Source organism: Myotis nattereri, assembly GCF_964212035.1.
Source record: "Myotis nattereri genome assembly, chromosome: 4".
NCBI lineage: Eukaryota > Metazoa > Chordata > Mammalia > Chiroptera > Vespertilionidae > Myotis > Myotis nattereri.
Genome location: NC_138079.1, coordinates 46,451,814 through 46,472,922, shown reverse-complemented (window position 1 = coordinate 46,472,922; position 21,109 = coordinate 46,451,814). Strand labels below are relative to the sequence as shown.

Sequence of the window (21,109 nt, the reverse complement as noted above, 5' to 3'; positions counted from 1 at the left end):
GTGAGCTAAGTTCTCAAGACTTCAACAAAGCAGGAAAAAGAGTTCACAGTCTTTTAGGATACAGAATCCTAGCATATACAAGGTAACTGTGAAATACTAGAAATAAGAAAGTATCTAATTTGCAATGTGTAAAAAACAAATGAGAAATACTTGTTTCTAACTTAGAAAAGGTAAATAGACTTGGATGATAAGAAGTGAATTCTCCACTAGGAAATGTTTCATATTTTAACAAGGTAGGGACTCAACTCTTTACACTACTTAGGTCATTAGAGAATGCAGGATCTCTCAAGAAGAATAACAGCTTCAATTATGATAGTTTTTGAAGCATGGAGGTATATTATCACATTTTTTAGGAAGAGATTCTAATTATCTTGCATTGTTTTCTTTTCTTTTTCTTCTGCATTTGTGTCTTATCCCAGTTCCCTTCAGAACTTCTGTAAACAGGGTAGGCTCTCAATGAAAATACATTGACTGAGTCAATAAATCAGCCTATTCTAGCATTATCTCAACAATGTATTTGTTTCTTTTGGTGGGACAAGAGCAGGATTAAAAGGAACAGTACACAAAATTTAGATTTCACTGAATAAATGTAGAATGATTAACCACGGTTGTGACTAGACCCCAGTCTATTTATTTCAAGTGTTCTAGTTGTATTTTTGCATAAAGGAAATTTGGGCACATAATTGACTGTGATCATTGACTTCTGTGTGAACATCAAGTGGTTGGCAGAAAATGTGCAAAGCAGAGAGCAGCATGTAGTGCAGAAGGTCGGGCAGACATCTGTCTCTGCTAAAGACATAGCATGTTCTGATGAACTGCAGCAGACTGAGACTGTCAACAGCATTCCCCCAGAGTCAAAAATCTGGCAAAACTTAGATGATCTCTGTCCTGGATGGAGGGGAATTTTTTTAAGTGATGATTTCTAAATCATTTCAAATCCTCGATTGCATGTACCATATTTTTCCCCCTCAAGCTTCAGAGAAAAACACAAATATCACCAAAATAAAATGATCACAAATTAGGAATGAGTCCTGTTGACATAATGTAACTTTCCTTCTGATTCTTAACATGAAGCATTGAAATGACGCCCAGTTTCCCAAATTGCAGAAACAATGTAGACCACATTGTATTATCGCTATGGGACTGATATGCAGATAGTCAAGCGAATATAGACCTTTTATTTGTTTAACTAATTGTGTCTTATGCAAAAATACCAGCCCTTGCGTTTTTGTTTCCGTTTTAATCCTCATCCCAGGATATGCTTTTTTATTGACTTTACAGAGATAGAGCAAGGGATGGATGGGGGGAAGGGGGAAGAGAGAGAGAGAGAGAGAGAGAGAGAGAGAGAGAGAGAGAGAGAGAAAGAGAAATATCTACTGTTTGCATCGTGTATGTGCCCCGATCAGGGATCAAACCCACAACCTTTTTGGTGTAGGGGAGGATACACCAATTTTTGAAGCAAGGGCTTGTATTTTTTAAATTACATTTATTGGGGGAAAATTGGTTAATAGCATTGCATGTGTTGTTTTATTTAAACTGTGGTTACATTTTCTTCCAAAGCTTCATAAAGCAAGAGTAAAATGGGAGCCAAAAATTTACTTTTGATTATCAGAAAATATAGGAAGCCTATATTCTAATAACTACTACTTGTTCAGATCAAAATGCATGTCAGACGTTATGCTAATCAATTTTATTTATAATTTCTGTATTATCTGACTTTAGAGATGAAAAATTGACCTTCAGAGAGATTAAATAACAGGCCAGGGTCATTGCGGGGAGGTGCCTGAGCCACCAGGAGCACCTTTAGGTTCTGTCTGTCTCCATTCTGTGATCATGGTCTTCAGTACATTCCTATGCATTTCAATGCGTGTTATCACAGAGCAGGCTGGTAAAGGACCCACCATATTAGGTCTTGTATATCTGGTACAGCACAAAAGGAATTTCTTGTGGCGAGCCTTTCTGCATTTAACTCCATAGTGATGTTAGGAGTCATTCCTAAAACATACATAAAGTTAATGTAGAAAGAAATAAATAGAATAGAAACTAGGAATCTCTTTCTTCTAAAATGACCATTAGATTCACCTTTAAAAAGCGACTAAACGTGTGTTTATACTTTGTTTGTTAGTAATTGTCTAGGGAATAAGTAGCTGGAAAGCTGTATGTTGTGCATGGTTCAATAGATGAACAGAAAGCCCTGGTGTTCTCTTTGTGTATGGGTGCCAGGAAGTATTTCTAATGCTTGAATTTATGCATATCATTGGCTTCATTACTATTGTTGATATTTGTTGGGCATCTTCTTTATAATGTCATCTTTTGTGACATTTTTATTGTTTACTATATACTCAATGTTTATTTTGTAAAAACATATTCTTCATTGATCCAAAGCACGAAGATATTTAAATGTGAAGTCTTATGGTTCTAAAACTGTGCTGTAAGTCAGCATATTTCAAATAAAGGATGTAAATTGCCTCCTCTGACTTCCAACAAATGGTAAGTAAGCAGCCTAAGATGAAACAATGAATGACTTAGGGAGCAGCCTAATTCAAGGGCAGTGCAAATGTCGGTTGGTTGTCTTCCTCCCTAGTCTGGAAGTGTGCCCATGTGAAACTGCTTTCCTGAGGTGCCACAATAGAAGAAAAATGTAGGAACAGCCATACTGCTGTACCTCATGCAAAAATTCAATGCACCCATAATCTTGCCAGTTTAAAATACCTTCTCATGAAAAATATTGTTAATATTTTAATTTTTATACCAAAAATATAAAATGCATGTTTCAATGCCTTTTGAACTTTTTTTCTAATTAAATAAAAATGAGTTAACTTAAGTTGTATCTCTGTAGCTATAAAGTTTACTAAAAATTGTTTCTCTTTTTCAATTAATTTTTGAAGACATGCAATTTGCTGTATAACTTATTGAAATAGTATTACTCTCTCCTGATGGTATTCTTTCTACATGTTATCAAGTGAAAATGATCCTTGGGGAAGCCTCTTGTGGTGACAGAATGCTCTCCCATCTCTGAGTCTGGCTCCCTGAGTTACGTGCTCCGTGTAACCTGCTTGCCTACCGGGGAAGGGTTAAGGGGAGAAGGTGAGGAGATTTTCATGTGGAATTAAGATCTTTAAACTGTTGATTTTAAATTAATTAAAAGGGAGATTATTTTGGTGGTCCTGACCTAATCAGAATTCACTTAAATAAACTCTTAACAGTCAGAGACAGAAAAGATTTGAAACAGCAGAGTCCTTTTCTTATAGAAGTAAACTGCCAAATTGTGAGGAGACAAGGAACAGTGGGTGGCTATTAGGAGCTGAGGGCCTCAGTCCTACCGGCTCAAGGAACTCAATTCTGTCAACAGCCAGTAAGCTTAGAAGAGACCCTAAAACTTTAAATGAAGTGACAACTAGATTTCAACCTCATGAGACCTTGAGCCTATACTCAGATTCCTCACCCAGGGAAACTGTAAGATGATAAATTTGTGTTGATTTTAACCAGTACCTTTCTGGTTATTTGTTACACAGCAATAGAAAACTAGTAGACCAAGCTACAACCATTTCCTCTGGTACTAAACAATAAAAATGTAATGTGTGCTCTTTGTATTAGTGTAGGGAGAAAATAATCACAGATGAACTTTCACACTTCTTTGTTGTCATTCAGTAGCCACTCTTTTCACCTTCGGAGCTACTTATCCTTTCCCAGTTCAAACAACAAAATTATGTAATTGAAATTTTAATTCTCAGTCAAGCCCCAAATCAGGAAACTGAAATATTAAAAAAGGATAAGAAGAAAAAATGACCATAAAATCAGTGAGTGGTAGGAAGCCAATAATGTATATTAGTCCTTTATCCAGTAGGTTTAGGTCACATCCTGATTTTCTCCTAAGATATTTAACTTGAGGTGTTTTGTTTTGTTTTCATTTCCAAAATTCCTCAAACTATAAAATATAATATTGTCAAATACATTCATTTCAAACATTCAATTTCAACTGGACCAACCAATTCAAATGCCCCAGGGATTGATTACCGAGAGATGATAGACTAAGTACATCATTAAAAATAGACTTACTTGCTGTGCTGAGAAAAATCACTTGTCCTTTTGTTTTCCAATCATGATAATATCTGTGACTAACTCAATAATATAATGAGGGTTATTTTCTGTATGAGGATTTTGATGCTACAAGCCAACTTCTAAAATATTTTTGAATTATGCAATAGAATATATTTCTCAAAAGATTCCTTTTATAAAAGCTCGATTTTGTCAATAAAGTATTATTTCTTCATTGATATTTTAAGTGCATTTTCTGAATGGGAAAATGAATATAAAATAATCAGACCTGAAAGATACAGTTGGTGTTGATTTTTTAAAAAGTCTTAGTTTTAATATAAATAAAAAACGTGAATACATCTTTAAAATAACCCTAGGTGAGTCTAATGTTCTGCATAAGTGACTATATCAAAGTCATATTAAATTATTTAATATGAAAATTTAATCTCAGACAGAATCAATTAAATTAATTTAGTTGCATTTCATTATGTCTCTATGTGTTAAATGATTTTGACCTGAGGAAAAGATTCTTTTGAACCCTAGTGTAGGTCAGGTCCTCTGGTACAAGTTCCTAAACATCTTCCTCTATTTTCATAATTGGCTAACTATATTTTCCTTACTTTATAATACTTACTGCCATTCTTCACCATAAATCTGGGAGGTTCACAAGGATAGAAACTATATTGGTATTGTTCACTACAGCATCTTTATGGCCCAAACTAGTGTGTATCACCGAAGAAATACTTACTGGGGAGACTATATGACCCAAGAATGGGAAAGAGGGTTAGAGGAAGTGAGGGGAGGGAGAATAAAGGGAGAAAGAAAAGGAAGGAGCAAAACAGGGAAGAGGGAAGGACAGAAAGAGGAAGGAAAGGAGGAAGGGATGAGAAAATGGAGAGAGGAAGGAAAGAAGAAAGACTGGAAGGAAAGTAAGAGGAAAGGAAAAAAGGAAGTAAGGAGAGAAGAAAACCTAGTTCTGGCTATTGGGGCTCAGTTGGTTGGATGTCGCCCCATGCACGCAGAAAGGTTGCCATTTGGATTCCTGGTCAGGGACTTTATTCTATTGAGGTGCATTTCCACTATTCCCAGTTTGTTTAGAGTTTTTATCACAAATGTATGTTGAACTTTGTCCCATGCTTTTTTTTGCATTTATTGATAGGATCATAGAGTCAACAAGGTCCCCCTAGAGTCAACAAGGTCTCAAGATGTCCAAGCAACAAATACAAAAACTAGAAAACATGGTTAAAAGTACAGAGTTGTTTTTTGAAAGATATGGTCCTCTTTCCGCATCCCTTTCTTAACTAGTTGGGGCTCTTAATTACTGTACTTTCAACAACGTTTAAAATTGAGGAGGGGCCGAAACCGGTTTGGCTCAGTGGATAGAGCGTCGGCCTGCGGACTGAAAGTTCCGGGTTCGATTCCGGTCAAGGGCATGTACCTGGGTTGCGGGCACATCCCCAGTGGAAGGTGTGCAGGAGGCAGCTGATTGATGTTTCTCTCTCATCGATGTTTCTAACTCTCTATCTCTCTCCCTTCCTCTCTGTAAAAAATCAATAAAATATATTTTTTTTAAAAAATAAAAATAAAAAAAAATAAAATTGAGGAGGGAAAAAAAAACTTTATAGCAAAATAAAACCAGAAGCAACAGCATACTTTAAATTTGTGGACTTAATAGAAGTTGCTACCCCTTAATTATTCTTGCTGATTGTATAAAGCAAGGGGTTCAGCCAAATATGAGGCACAACTTACTTTTTGTTTCTTATATTTTCTGTTTATAAAACTAGTATAAAGCTAATTGGTATATATTGGTTTTCTGCCTAAAAGCATAAGGTTGAATTATTACTTTTTTGTTGTTATTGTTAATCCTCACCTGAGGATATTTTTCCATTGATTTTTAGAGAAGTGGAAGGGAGGGGAGAGATAGAGAGAGAAACATCCATGCGAGAGAGACACATGGATTGGTTGCCTCCTGCACTCCCAGACCAGGGCCAGGGATCGAGCCTGCAACTGAGGTATGTGCCCTTGATTAATACCTTCTAGGGTGACTTATTTACTTTTTATAGCATATTTATTTAATATGTTTTGGGGTGGAAAAAAAACAGTATACTAAAAAAATTGTTATGGTCCCTAAAATGGTATAACGTTATAAAAATTGTTATAACTAATCATGAAGAACTGATTCCCTGATCTGAGATAAATTTGATTTAACTACAATAATAGCAACAATGACAACATTCATATTTTAATAAAGTCTGCCTAGAAAGTAAAGATTATCAATATTTACCTTACTCTGCCTTTTGTCACACATGTTACAGTATTTGCTTACCACTCAGTCTTGGATTGACCTTCTGCTAGCTCCCTCTCCTCAGTACCTGAAAGCATTCTCACAGTTCTCTAAGGTGGCAGTTTCTAAATGCTAATTATTTTCTGAGAGAAATGATGTCAAAACGTGGTGTGAAGTAGACTCCTTAGGTGTCAAAACCTTTTTAGTCCCTCTAACAGCTGCACTTAGTGCCTTATCTATGTTCTAAAAACTCCTGCAGTCCCCGCGCCACAGCAGCACCCAACACCAGAACACCAGTGCTTGTGAGGAGCCTGATGTATTCTCTTCAGAAGAGCCCAGTCCATCTCTGTTTCACCTCCACTGGGATTTTGGGGTCCCTACTTGCTACTTAGTAATTTCCCTTGAATAGTAACATTTATAGTATATTTCCCTATTTCCTCATATTTATCAAACATCTGACATTTTCAGTTTTATTCTTTTTCATTTAGCTTTTCTTAGAATGGTCAGAACTTTTTTTTTACATTTTATGCATGAACAGTTCAAAAATAAGTAAACAATCTTTATGCTGGGGTCCAGCCCCAGCAGGTCCAGGGGTCCCCAAAGGTGTCGACGGAGTCGGCGAAGAAGGAATGACACAGAGACAGCATTCAGGTGATCATCATGGCCAGGTTCCTTTTAGCCAGGTTCCTCAGCCAAGTTCTGTCTAGGATCTCCAGTCAGGTTCTGTGTCCATGTTCCCTCGCTAGGTTCTCCAGCCAGGTTCTGTCTAGGTTCTCCAGCCAGGTTCAGTCACCAGGTTCTAGTCAGGTTCTCTTGCCATGTTCTATCCAGGTTCTGTAGCCAGGTTCTGTCTCTAGGTTCTGTGTCCTGTTGTCTTGTTACATCTGTATTTATACCAGTTGATTCCAATCCTATCAATCTCTATTCCAAAGGTTAGGGCGTTTCTTATCTCCATTCCAGGGAGTAAAGATTATGTAGCTTAAGTGTGATTGTTCGTAGTTAAAGTGATTAACTACCCACCTGGCACTTAGTTAAGGGGTTTTATTCCCTCCCTAACTTCAGGGGAAAATCCCTACCTGGGGAAACAACCTTTCTCAGAGAGAAGTGACCTTGGTTAAAACACATAGTGCCAAGAAGGTGAGCAAACATATTAAGAACAGTATGCCATATACACCAGGTCCCTTGAAACGTATGCTCTGCAGATGTTTCTTCCCTGCAGCGACTATGTCAAGCAGCAAGGATGGACCAGCTCCCAGCATCTTTAGATAATTATAATAGGCTAAATATTTCTTGGCGCTATCACTGATACTGGTATTTCCCAGAATTCTACAGTGCTCCTTCCATTCTGCTTGTGTTTTCTCTTTTGAGCCTACTATCTATTTAGCAAGAATATAGTTTGGTTGCTAAGGCTATCCTATCACATTCATTTTATTCTTCTTCATTTCTTATTGTTTCCATAAAAATGTTGATGAAACATGCATTATCCACAGTCACTCACCCACAGATGTGAAAGCTACATTAATAGGAGTTTTTTTTCCTATCTGCTTGGCACAATGATCAATCATATTTTATCAAATGTAAACTTAAGAGCTCTTAAAAAATATATATTCAACTAGAGGCCTGGTGCACAAAATTTGTGCACTGTTGGGAGGTGTCCCTCAGCCCAGCCTGCGCTGTCTAGCAGTCTGGGAACCCTCAGGGGATGTCCGACTGCTGGATTAGGCCCACTCCCCATAGCAGGTGGACATCCTTAGTGCTGCCGCTGAGGTGGGAGAGGCTCCTGCCACCCCACTGCATTTGCCAGTTGTGAGCCCAGCTTAGGGCTCTTGGCTGAGCAGTACTCCCCCTGTGGGAGAGCACTGACCATCAGGGGGCAACTCCTGCTTTGATCATCTGGCCCCTGGTGGTCAGTGCACGTCATAGCAACTGGTCGTCCTGCTGTCCGGTTGATTTGCATATTAGCCTTTTATTATATAGGATGGATATAATTATCAGCTCCTACCAATTCTCTCTACTCCATCTCTAACCTAATCCTGATCCAGACATCTTTGGGACAGATATGGATGCTGATTTCCCACAAAACAGATTAATTCGTTTATGTTAACACGTGTGCTTATGAATAATCTCCCTTGTTAGCTATTTGGAGACAGTGAACAAATTGTTTTAGGGTCATTTACTCTGCGCAGGGCACTGTACTATGCTCCATGAGGGAGAGATATACTCTCATTGACTTATTAGTTCCATGCAGCTGCCCACGGAACTGATAGGTTTGCTGTCATGGGTGGAAGAGTGGGGCTTGGGAAAGGAGATCTAGGATCAGAGCAGCTCTGAAACCTTCGACTTAAAAAATAAACATTTAATTTATGCATAATAGTGTATACACTGACTTACCTCGCTTGTGACATTTCTCCTTCTCTGCTCCTGTAATTAAATCCCCTTTTACTCCCTCTTATTCTCCCTATGCAGCTGGGAAAGAAGAACAACAGAGAAGGAAAAAAATCTTTAACACTCAGCTTTGCTTTCATCTCTCCGTCAGGACATACTCTGTTGCAGAGAGTAGGAAATCATTCCCTCAGTAACCTACACTGTCATGGAGGAAAAGTATTCTTCAAACTGCTTCTCAGAGATCAAAAAGCAAGCTCACTCGCTTTCCACCCCATGTTAACACGCTGTCTGGATACCATGCTGTTTCTCTACTCACAACGAGAAGAGCACATAAAATACTTCTGCATAAAACACTAAACTTGGTAACTTATTTACTGATTCATTCTAAAAGTACAGTTTGAATGCCCCGGGATCACCAAGCAAGCAAGACAAACAAGGTCATAATTTTTATTAAATATTTGTTCTTGAGAGTGAAGCACAATGTTTTTTTAAACAAATAAATAAAATAGCAAATAAATATATATGGGTGACTGGTTGTAGAGAGTTTAAACAAAGTGATGTGAGGGTGTGACAGGGTGGTTACCTCAGGTGGTGGGAAGAGGAGCGAACCTCTGTGAGGGAAGGGTACTTACCTGGGATCTGGATAGTGGGAAGCAGCCAGCCTTTAACTTTTGCTGTGAGATCATTCTGAGAAGAGGGTAGGGCTAGTGCAAAGGTTCTGAGGAAGGGTGAGGTTATTTTTGTTTAAGAATGGAAATAAATCAGTGTCTTTATAAGAAGGATGTTAATCCCACCATGTAGGCCCCATCCTCATGATGTCACCTAAACGGAATTACCTCCCAAAGTTCCATCCCCTAATATCATCACGTAGGGGATTAGGACTTCAATATATGAATTTGAGGGGTCACAACCATTCATTCCATAACACATACCCTTCAGGTTATTTACATCTATGTCCGTATGGTAGAAAGTCTATTGATAATGGTGTGATAATGTGCATTTCTCTGAAACTCAATGTTCAATGACATTTTGCTGATAACTTGAAATCAGTCCAGGTGAGAGTGTTTATGCCACACAAAAATGCTAAAATCTAGGCTCTTCCCACCCCCCACCCCCCGCCCCCCCAATCTCTAAAGAAAACTTGTTTAACATTGGCTAGCATGTACTGTATATATAACACTGGGCCAAAAGAAGTTTCGTTTGCTTTTAGGATGTAACATACTGCTAGTTATTTATATGTTGATACTTGTAAAATAAGTATTTTTACCTCTCTAGAATAATTCTCAGGCTTACCAGTTTAATTTTATTAAGACAAAATATAAGTCAGTAAGGATGGGGTTTTGAGAGAGAAAAATCATACAGGAGAATATCACCAAAGCAATGCTTTTCAGAGGGTAAGAGTAGATGGGATTCAGAACCCAAGTGAGATAAGTAAGAGGCGTCTATAGTGACATTGAGAAGACCAGTGCAAGTCGTTTGATGCCTTGTACAGGTGATGATGGGGACATTGCTGTTTCTTTTGCCGGACGGAGAAGATATCCCTGCCAAGACAATATTTGAGAAAGACGTCTCATTTTTTACCTAGTTACCGCTGCCATATCTGCCCTTACCTGGAATCATAATGTCCAACAACTTGCTTACCATTATATTTCCTCATTATACCAGATCTCCAGACATAAAACTTATTCAATCAAGAGCACTCTTTATAATTACTTTTGAAAATTTGACGTCTTAGAAATGAAAATGCCAACCAACACATATTTCCTACATTGTTTCTAAAAATTAATCTCTGAAATTATATGCAAGTCATAGGTCTCGCAAATCCTCCAAATGTACATTAGAAATAAACTCATGACAAATTTCTCTAAAGGTTATGTAAATCCAAAAATACCATCAATGTTTATGAGTGGAATGTTTAGGCCTCAATATAATCGATGCTTAGAAGTTCCATTACAATGTAGAACACTTGATAAAATACTCTATTTCTTCCACCTAAATATAAAAATTAGAATTTGTTATCTCTAAAATGGAGCAATCTTCAGCCACTGTGTGGTCACTGAAAGTACAGGTAATTTCTGAAATAATTAACCTCTAAATCCCTTAGAGTTTAAGCCTCATAACTGGAACTGGCTCTCAGATGAGAATAACTCAATTGAGCACAGGGTAGCCAAAATGCATTTCCTATTTCATTAAAATTGCTTCCTCTTGCTAATGGAACCCAACATGGATATTATGGTTCTATGATTGTGATGTAAATTACACCAAGAAATATTCTGATATCTCCAGATCACACACAAGATAAGCAACATAGTCTACATTGATTTTGAACTACTAGACTAGAGTTTCACATAACTGGACTGATTTCATTTCTTACTGATTTAATACTGTTAAGAAAAAGATGTCATTTCTCTGAGGAGAGGATTTTTAACACATATCCTGTGTCACAGATATTGTGACACAAGTCTTTAAGGGAAAAACTCATGAATCAAATAAGGTATTCCGGTAGATTGGTTACATTATTTAACTTGAAGACATTCAGTTTAGCTAAAGAGAAGCATATTACACTAGAGATAGATATGGGACAGGAAAGGAGGCAGAATATCACAGAAATTAAGTATAGAATATATAATTGGGCTGGGTCTTATAAAGAAACAGTGTTCTGGGTTCAAAAGATTTTTTGATGTTAAGAGCAAGAGATTATAATCTTCCTTTGCAACGCAAATAGGATTAACCTGACTCACATATTCTCTGTATGTCAGCCGAGTTCTCCCTCACTACTTGCAGGCTTCTTCACCCTCTACTGTGTATATCTCTTGTGTTTTTTTATAGTTTGCCTCATTCGCCCTTTTTTTTATGGCAGGATTATGCATGGCAACAGTGAAAAAGACAGATGACTTTGCCCTCACAAAGTTTGCCCATAGTGAATGAAATGGAAATTAACCAGAAATTTAAGATAAGTGGGATAGGTATAGGTCATGAAAAGTTCTACAGGTTCATATAGATTTCAAGTATGGATTTTTATGATATAAGGTCTGTATATTGCACTGTGTGCCCAACATCCAAAGTCACCCCAATAAATTTAACTAAAAAAAAATGAAAGAAAAGTTGTAGGAAGAAAATAAATGAGGACTTGCAGTTAAAAAGGAGCCTGAGTGGAACAAGATGGGCTTGAGTGGTGGGGTTGATCAGTACTACTTAAGGTATAGGGAGGGACTCAAAGGAGTCATCCATTCAGAGAGTTGGGGATTGGGTAAAGCATGTGAAGTGGGAAGAATTTTGGCTTAATAATTATACCAATGTCTTAATCAGAACATCCAGCTTACTGATAGCTCAAATTGGCAAAGCACATTATCCATTTATCTTCCCCTCAGTGCTGGGCAGTGAGTGAGTTGACCAAGCCAGGGAAGCCCTGCATTTTCAGTTTAATTCCTTTACTGATTCTGTGCTTTGCAGTTTCATAACAGACTAAATTATATAGTTACTAGAGGCCCAGTGAATGGATTTGTGCACCTTGAAAGGAAATTAATTAGAAGGTGGCCAGTGGGGCGGGACTGAGCAAGACAGGCTGGACATGCCCTAGAGCCAACCGCCCAAGTTCCCTCCTCCACCAGCCACACCTGGGACGGCGCCAAGGCTCAAAGGACATTTGCGGAGTGAGTGGGGTCCCTCCAGCAGGTGGGGTTTCTCGTCCTGGCTTGCGGGGATTGGGCCGAAACTAGCAATTTGACATCTCTTGAGGGGTCCCGGAGTGCAAGAGGACACTGCAAAGTTGCTGTCGCTCAGCAGCTCCTGCATTGAGTGTCTGCCCCGGTGGTCAGTGTGTGTCATAGCTACTGGGCAGTTGGCTGGTCTCTTAGCCTTCTATATATACTAGAGGCCCAATGCAAAGATTCGTGCAAGAATAGGCCTTCCTTCCCCTGGCTGCTGACACCGTCTTCGCTCCAGCCAGAGCTGCCTTTCCACCTTCGCTCTCGCCGGAGCCACCTTTCTGCCTTCCTACGCTGCCCAGAGGTATGGAGAGGCTGGGGCGGGGTGGAACTCCTGCCTCATTACCATGGTGACAATGCAAGCATCCCGCCCCACCCCTGGTCCCTTGGTGTGTGCATGCACGCTGCTCACAGGCCCGCCATCTTTGTTGAGTTAATTTGCATACTCAGTCCTGATTGGCTGTGGGGTGTCGTGGAGGTATGGTCAATTTACATATTTGTCTATTCTTAGTGTAGATAGATAGTGATTTGTGTCTGCTTTTGTTCACTGCTGTATCTCCAATGCCTGGAATACTCAGCACAAATCAGGACTTAAGAAATATGTATGGAATTAAGGATTTAATAAATGACCTACTGGAAAATATGTGGATTAGGGAATGAATTCAAATGTAATCAATCTACATAGTAATAATGGACTAGAGCAGGGGTGGGCAACCTTTTTGTGAGTGTGTGCCAAAACCAGCAAAATCTCTGACTCAAAATTCTTCTGCATGCCAACCCTAATTTTTTGAGAACATGTTACACCTACTTGATATCTCTTAAGGTGTATGTATGTGAAGAACCTTGAAGAAATAATAAAATTCATTCTAGCGACAAAAACACAGTATATGATGATGAAAAATACATTTATTTTTTAATGTATACATGTACACTGATAGTCCGACAGAAAACTTTATGACTCTGTTTGATATTATCAGTGGGACTTTTGCTGCTGCATCACTGATGACAGAGATTTCACATCAGGTTTATATTTTGTGACCTTCAGAGATATGCACGAGCTACTACTTTCATCCGTCAGGCTACTCCTATTATGAGACTTAACAAAATTCATCACTGATAACAAAGATTCACAATTGTAAATGGAATATTATAAGAGAGGGTTTCGCATGCCAGCTAAAGTTACTGGCGTGCCATGTTTGGCATTCGTGCCAGGGGTTGCCCACCCCTGGACTAGAGTGTCACTCAAAAGCTTTCTCCATGAGCAAGTTTGCTTAAACTGTCTTGGATATGCAGTTTCGATTTGCATGATCTAAAAAAAGTTTAATGTTTCAATTATTGCTTGCCTTCACTTAGGTATATATATACATGAAGCCATCAGGTTTCAAAGTAAGTCAATGTATAATTCATATTTTAAAATTCTAAACACTGACTATAGTGCCTGTACTTCACTTAAGTAGCTGTTGAGTAAACGAATGAATGTGCATATACTTTTTTATTTCTTCTATTTTAATGTTGGCTTAGGAATTTTATAATATGGATTTCTTGCTACTAAAATATATAGAAAACCTGAGATGGTTCAAGATCAAACATAGAAAATTTTTTCAGCCATAGAATTAATTATATTGTCAATTTGATGTTACTTTCCATTCCAACCATAACTTTTAAATGTAGCTTTCAGAACTGTTTGCAAAGTTATGTGTCATGTGAAATGAAAAATTAATTATTAGCACAAATGTCACCCACGGAAAAGCAGTCACAGAGTAGATGAACATTTAATTAGTTTTTTTTATATATATATTTCTTGCACTGTATCTTTTATTTATAATTCAGTTAAAAATAATTTTTGATGTTACTCAGACCCCCACACAGTCAACTTCTGGTGGGGATATATGTTTTTCAGACTGAATCAGAAAGCATCGTCTATTATAAATATATAAGAAAATGATTTCAAACTCAAACAAATCATATTTTCTTTTGACAAATTGATGTAGGTTTTCTCCACAGACTCTGAAAATTTCAGCTTGTAAATTATAACACTATGAGGCAACTTGTTCCCTTATTCTCTGGAGATAAGGATGTTAATTGGACTAATAATGTCTAGCTCCTAATCACAAATAAGCTCCGGACTAAATATGTGTTGTTGCCACCACCGGGAGAGAGGAGATGAGGCATACCAATAACCATCTGTCTGAATGAGAATCTTACTTCTCAGACTATCCAAACAGGGTAAGCACTTTGATACATGCTGCAGTTCCAGGGAGAGCACAATTGCATATTAACAACTTAACTAGAATTAAACTCTGCCTAATATGGCAGACTTTTAGCAATTTGTTCTAATAATAATTGAGACGATTTCCACTCAGTCATTCACTTTATAAACCTCTGTTTGGTATCCAATCAATGTCAGATACTGTTCTAGGTGCTGTCTAGTTTGCTGAATATTTTAATTTTGGTAGCATGGCTGATTTTCACATGTAGAACATATCACCAGTTACCAGTTTATAGCATAGTAAATATCTATACTAATAAAAGGGTAATATGCTAATTAGATCCGGTCAACCTGACATCTTCCAGATGTCTGACTTCCTTCCAGACAAAGCCACGGTGGTGGGGGCTGAGACACAGGTGGTTAGGGGTGATCAGGCTGGCAGGGGAGCAAGCAATTAGGGGGTGATCTGGCCGGCAAGGGAGAGCAGTTAGCAGGCAATCAGGCTGGGAGAGGAGGGCAGTTGGGGGCAATCAGGCCAGCAGGGGAGAGCAGTTAGGGGGCGATAAGGCTGGCAGGCAGAGGCAGTTGGGGGTGACCAGGCAGGCAGGCAGGGGTGGTTAGGGGTGATCAGGCAACAGGTGAGCAGTTAGGAGCCAGCAGTCCCGGATTGTGAGACTGCTCTGCAGGGATTGGGCCTAAACCGGCAGTCAGACATCCCCTGAGGGGTCCCAGATTGGAGACAGTGCAGGCCAGGCTGAGGGACACTCCATGCCCCACCCCTGCATGAATTTTGTGCACCGGGCCTCTAATATATTTATATTCTGACACCCGCATGGAAAATTAAAGTAGTGTAATTACACTATAAATTCACAAATATGTCAAAATGAAATTTCCTAAAATAAAAAATTTAAAGCACAGATGCCTCAGGCTTTCTTTTACTGAGATACTTTAAATGAACAATTCTTTAGAACACCCTACAGAGTCGATAGGAAAAATAAATAGTGATTCTGATTCAATGTCAGTGTAATAGAGTGCTAGGTTAACAAAGTTACTGGATATGGAAAGAAATTTCTTCTTGACCTAGACTTGGCATTTCTGTGAAAGACAATGTTATCCAGCTGGATTCAATTTTAATGCAAAACATTTAAAATTTAATTTGCTGAAAATATTTCAAGAGAACCCTCAATGAAGAATGAAGCAAATGAAAAAGTGTAGTCTCAGTAACCTGCATTCATCTCAGTTATCTCATTCTACTCAAGGCTTAGCAACTGTGTTCTTAATCAGAAATAAACCACATTCTGTTTTTAAATCTTTGCAGTGTAACTTAAAAGTTGTCATATTTCCAAAGATCTTAGGTTAAAATATGCCGGGAGCCAGTCCATGCTTGCTGTTTCAAGGGACCTGGCATATATGGCATACTGTTCTTAATATGTTTGCTCACCTTCTTGGCACTATGTGTTTTAACCAAGGTCTCTGAGAAAGGTTGTTTCCCCAGGTAGGGATTTTCCCCTGAAGTTAGGGAGGGAATAAAACCTCTTAACTAAGTGCCAGGTGGGTAATTAATCACTTTAACTACGAACAATCATGCTTAAGCTACATAATCTTTACTCCCTGGAATGGAGATAAGAAACGCCCTAACCTTTGGAATAGAGATTGATAGGATTGGAATCAACTGGTGTAAATACAGATATAACAACACAGAACTTAGAACACAGAACTTAGAAGACAGAACTTAGAAGACAGAACCTACACAGAACCTAGAGACAGAAGAACTTCGCTGGAGAGAACATGGCAAAAGATCCTGGACAGAAACTGGCAACAGAACCTAGAGACAGAACCTAGCGAGAGAACATGGCAAAAAATCCTGGACTGAACCTGACTACAGAAATTGGCAAGAGAACCTGACTAGAACCTGGAGAACCTGGACAGAACCTGGCTGGAGAACCTAGCGAGGGAACATGGCTACAGAACCTGGCTGGAGAACCTGGAGAACCTAGCAAGAGAACATGGACACAGAACCTGGCTGGAGATCCTAACCAGAACTTCGCTGGAGATCCAGAGCAGAACCTCTCTGGAGATCCAGACCAGAACTTGGCTGGAGAACCTGGCTGGAGAACCTAGGAAGAGAACATGGGCACAGAACTTCGCTGGAGATCCAGACCAGAACTTGGCTGGAGATCCTGGTTAGAGATCCTGGCTAGGCTGCTGATCAACTGAATGCTGTCTCTGTGTCATTCCTTCTTCGCCGACTCCATCCACACCTTTGGGGACCCCTGGACCTGTTGGGGTTGGACCCCAGCAAAAATATAAATATTGAATATTTAAACTTGTAAAGAAAATATCTAATCTATACTAAAAATATCAAGGTATTGCAGGAAATATATTCTCATATACTGTTCATTCAATGAACAATTTTATTTATTTATTTATTTATTTATTTATTTATTTATTTATTGCTGTGCCATAACTCAGCAAGAAAAAAAAAATGATCATAATCAAAGATCATCATCCAAAGCCACTGAATTTCTTCCTAGAGAATGCCATATCCAGCAGGCTGGGAAAGGAGTATTGGAGTTATGCCTTCTGCTAGGACAAGTTCTGGGGCCTTTAAATTCCTAAAGCTTTTAGTGATATTGGAAATAGTGGTAATAGTAACAATAATGAAAGCCTATTTGCAAGAGATTTTTAGAGTATAAATAGACATTAGAAGTATCTTTTCTAACCTTCCTTCTATGCAAGAAATGAAAGTGAACCTAAGGAAGTTAATTCACTCTCATGTTAACATAGAGTTTGAGGTTGACACTTTCTTAACTTTCTTTCTAAATTCTACGTTATGGTTATTTACAGTTATTTTTTAAATTGTGTAATCTATTGTCCTCACTTTGAGGACAATTTTGCTATGTTAGAGATGCAATGACTGTGTTTTATGAGAAACAAAACCCATGAAGAATTTAATGGTAATGAAATGATAAAATATTAAATGTAATATACTCTCACTAAAATGCAAATCAGTCCTAGCCAGTTTGTTCAGTGGATAGAGCATTGGCCTGCAGACTGAAAGGTCCTGGGCTTGATTCCAGTCAAGAGCACATGACTAGGCTGCTAGCTTGATCCCCAGTATGGGGCATGCAGGAGACAGCCAAGCAATGATTCTCTCTCATCATTAATGTTAGTCAATCTCTCTCTCTCCTTCCCTCTCTGAAATCAATTAAAAAAATATATTTTAAAAAATAAAATGCAAATCAAGGGTGATGATATTTCTGTTTATATCATGTCTGATTTTTAATGAATTTCACTTTGTATTTGTGTTGAGGATTTCTTATTGCCAGAGAAATGAATCTTAGAAACCCTAAACTCACCTAAAAATATATTCCCATTACCGTCTTACCTAGAAAGCACCTAGCATATTTAGGAATTATTTTGGTTGATATAAAATGATGTCCATCTTTGGGAAAATGAGTCATTAACATAAATTATGATCTTCTGAAGAATATGTGGGGAATACAGCATGGCTGTCAAACCCTCTGGCTAGCTGTACATAGTAGGGATTAAAATTAATTATACTTTCTAAAATTATGTTATCTAAATTATGCTAAAAATGATCAAATATATTATGTAAAAGAACTTTCAAAATTCTAGTTTTATTTCAAATGCATAATATGCTAAAGCACTTTGCACAGCTGAAATAATAATGTATACTAGAGTTATAACTTGTAAATTCTTCAGGACACTTGTATGTGAATTCATCTATTCATTTGATAAGTATTTATAAAGATACTATGTGACAGACATAAGGGACATAGAGGATAACCCTTTGAGGGATAAACATTTCTTTTTAGTATAAAACCTTCCTTTAAATGTACGAATACCTGGCTCAGGAAAGATTTGAATAGCCCAGAACAAGTTGTGTCAGCATTTTATTAAATGTGAACTTCCAGACCCCATTTGAGAATATTTGTGTCTCTATTAAAACCAAGCTCATGGCCATGAATGCAAATGGGAAAAAATACATAATAGTATTTTTTCTAATAATATAGATATATTAAAAATTAAATTTGATGAGATACATTTTCATATTTTACATTGCTTCCCAATAATAAATCATGACAAATTATTTTCCCTCACAAGGAGCTTGTTCTTTCACTGTGAATTTGTATATACTAATTAATTATTTTAAATTTATATATGAAATTCTAGATCACAAAACATAACACAATTTTGGCTTTAAAGGTGTTAAAGCTCCAAGTGTCAACTGCATTGATTTCTTATTAAAATGGAGATACACTCCTATAAACAAATAATAAACTGGAATTCCACAACTCCCTTGATTTTAAATCCAATAATTTAGTTTCAAATAAAATCAATTATTAGCCATAAACGAAAAAATAAATGTTTTTGCTCCAAATTTATTCTACCCTAATTTTTTAAAACAGCTGCATTCAATTATTTAAACACATGAAAAGCAAAAACAAAAACAAAAACAACAACATTCATTCTAATTAGAAAGTCCCTTTTTTTTTCCTTTTCTGAATTCTTATTGCAAACAAGATCAAATAAGGCCATGTACTTATTTCACCATTTCCTGGCACTGTTTATGACTTCATGACCATAAAGGTAAACAGAGTATTCAGCAGAATGCCTAGAGCAGCAGAACCTAACCATAGTACAGTGTCAGCGACATTCGGTTACTTCCCAGGGACCCACTACTGAATGTAAACATGAAAGTTACTAAATTGTTTTCGTCTTGTGCATCTCATGTTTTGATCTTTTGATGTTTGATGGGTGATAACATAACCGTGAAAAATCCCTCAACTATAACAAATCTTTTTAACGTGGCCCTTTGGTGACTAAGAAATTTATGTGTGTCTTTTTTCTCACGTTAAAAATGTTTCGGAGTCATTCTGCCAAAATTTTCCATAAGACACTCAGGTTTATAGTGATGGTTGGCTTGGTGGTTGGCGTCCTGGAATCATTATTTCTTTCATTGTAGTATTTAAATTATTATTTCTTGTCCTAGCTGCTTTGGCTCAGTGGATAGAGTATTGGCCTGTGGACAGAGGAGTCCCAAGTTCAATTCCAGTCAAGTCAGGCACATGCCCACGTTGTGGACTCAATCCCCAGTAGGGGTCATACAGGAGGCAGTTAATCAATAATTCTCTCTCATCATTGATGTTTCTATCTCTCTTTCCTCTCTCTTCTTCTCTGAAATTATATGTATAATAATTTATTATTATATAATAATTTATTATTTCTCATTCCCTGAGGAAAAATGTCTTAATTCAATTGCGCTCAAAAAGTTATGAAGTACATGTTAAAACCAGTTCAGAAGAAATAATAATGTTCAGGACAATTATTGCAAAGACAATGGATGCAAAACTAGGTCTAAAAATAATTATGACCTAGCTTTTTCAAAGAAAACTGGAAATAATCACAACTGTATATAGAACAAATTTCAAATATCAATCTGATACTTGTGATCCATCTGCCTAACCTGAAGCATACCAAGAAGTTACACATACAAGTCTCGCCTTTCACTGAACTGCTTGATCAGGTGCAATTTTTTGTTTTTGTTGTTTTTTTAAAAAATGTATTTTTATTGATTTCAGAGATGAAGGGAGAGAGAAACATTAATGATGAAAGAGAATCATTGATCAGCTGCCTCCTGCACACCCCCTACTGGGCATTGAGCATGCAATTTTGGAACTGTCCCCTGAGCAGGAATCAAATCATGACCTGGTTCATAGGTCAACGCTCAACCACTGAGCAACACCAGCTAGGAATGACCAGGTACAAATGTATAAATAGACCATCTCTCTATTCATTGGATATTTAAACCCTTTTAGGTTAGTTTAATGATTTCCATTGGATGGCACTTACTCCTCTGAGATCTAAATATTAGTCTAAGGATATTTAGCAAAATAAGCACCAAGTATGTAGAGCACACTTTGTTGTAACTGGTTAAATATAAAATGTCAAATTTTCCCTACTGCCAAATTGTACTGCTCTTTTAAGAGCTTAGGGAAGTACATCAACTCTTTCAGGTCACTTGGATATCATATAGTATATTATTGCCATAAACATTTAGGAATAATTAAAAGCAATAACCTGGAAGTTTTAAAGGCCTTTGTTCCTATGGGCCACCTTTGTGTCAGCCCTCTATTTTTTTTTTTTTTTTTTTTTTTAGTTAAAATAAACTATATTATAACTAAGATAAAGTATTGGCATCCTATACATAACAAATCATGGTATAAATGACTTCCTAATATTTGCACTGCAAGTATAATTCTATAGTATAAGTTATTAAAAATGAATATGTAGAAAAATTTAGTGTTTGGAGGCACAGAAGTATGAGAGATCTAGAGGTATTTTATTTTAGTACTAGAGGCCCAGTGCATGAAATTCGTACACAGGTAGGGTCCCTAGGCCTGGCCAGCAATCAGGGCCTATCAGTTTCCCCACATCCCCGCCTCCTCATTCCTAGCTCCC

General features: G+C 37.6%; 1 long non-coding RNA gene across 1 annotated transcript in view; it reads left to right on the top strand.

The window, feature by feature from the left end:
• Positions 1 to 8,906, top strand: part of LOC308518803 — a 312,780-nt gene extending 303,874 nt beyond the window's left edge. The window contains exon 6 of the long non-coding RNA XR_013995961.1: positions 8,789 to 8,906. This is a non-coding gene — a long non-coding RNA (uncharacterized lncRNA). The remainder of the gene's footprint in view (positions 1 to 8,788) is intronic.
• Positions 8,907 to 21,109: the final 12,203 nt, after the last annotated feature.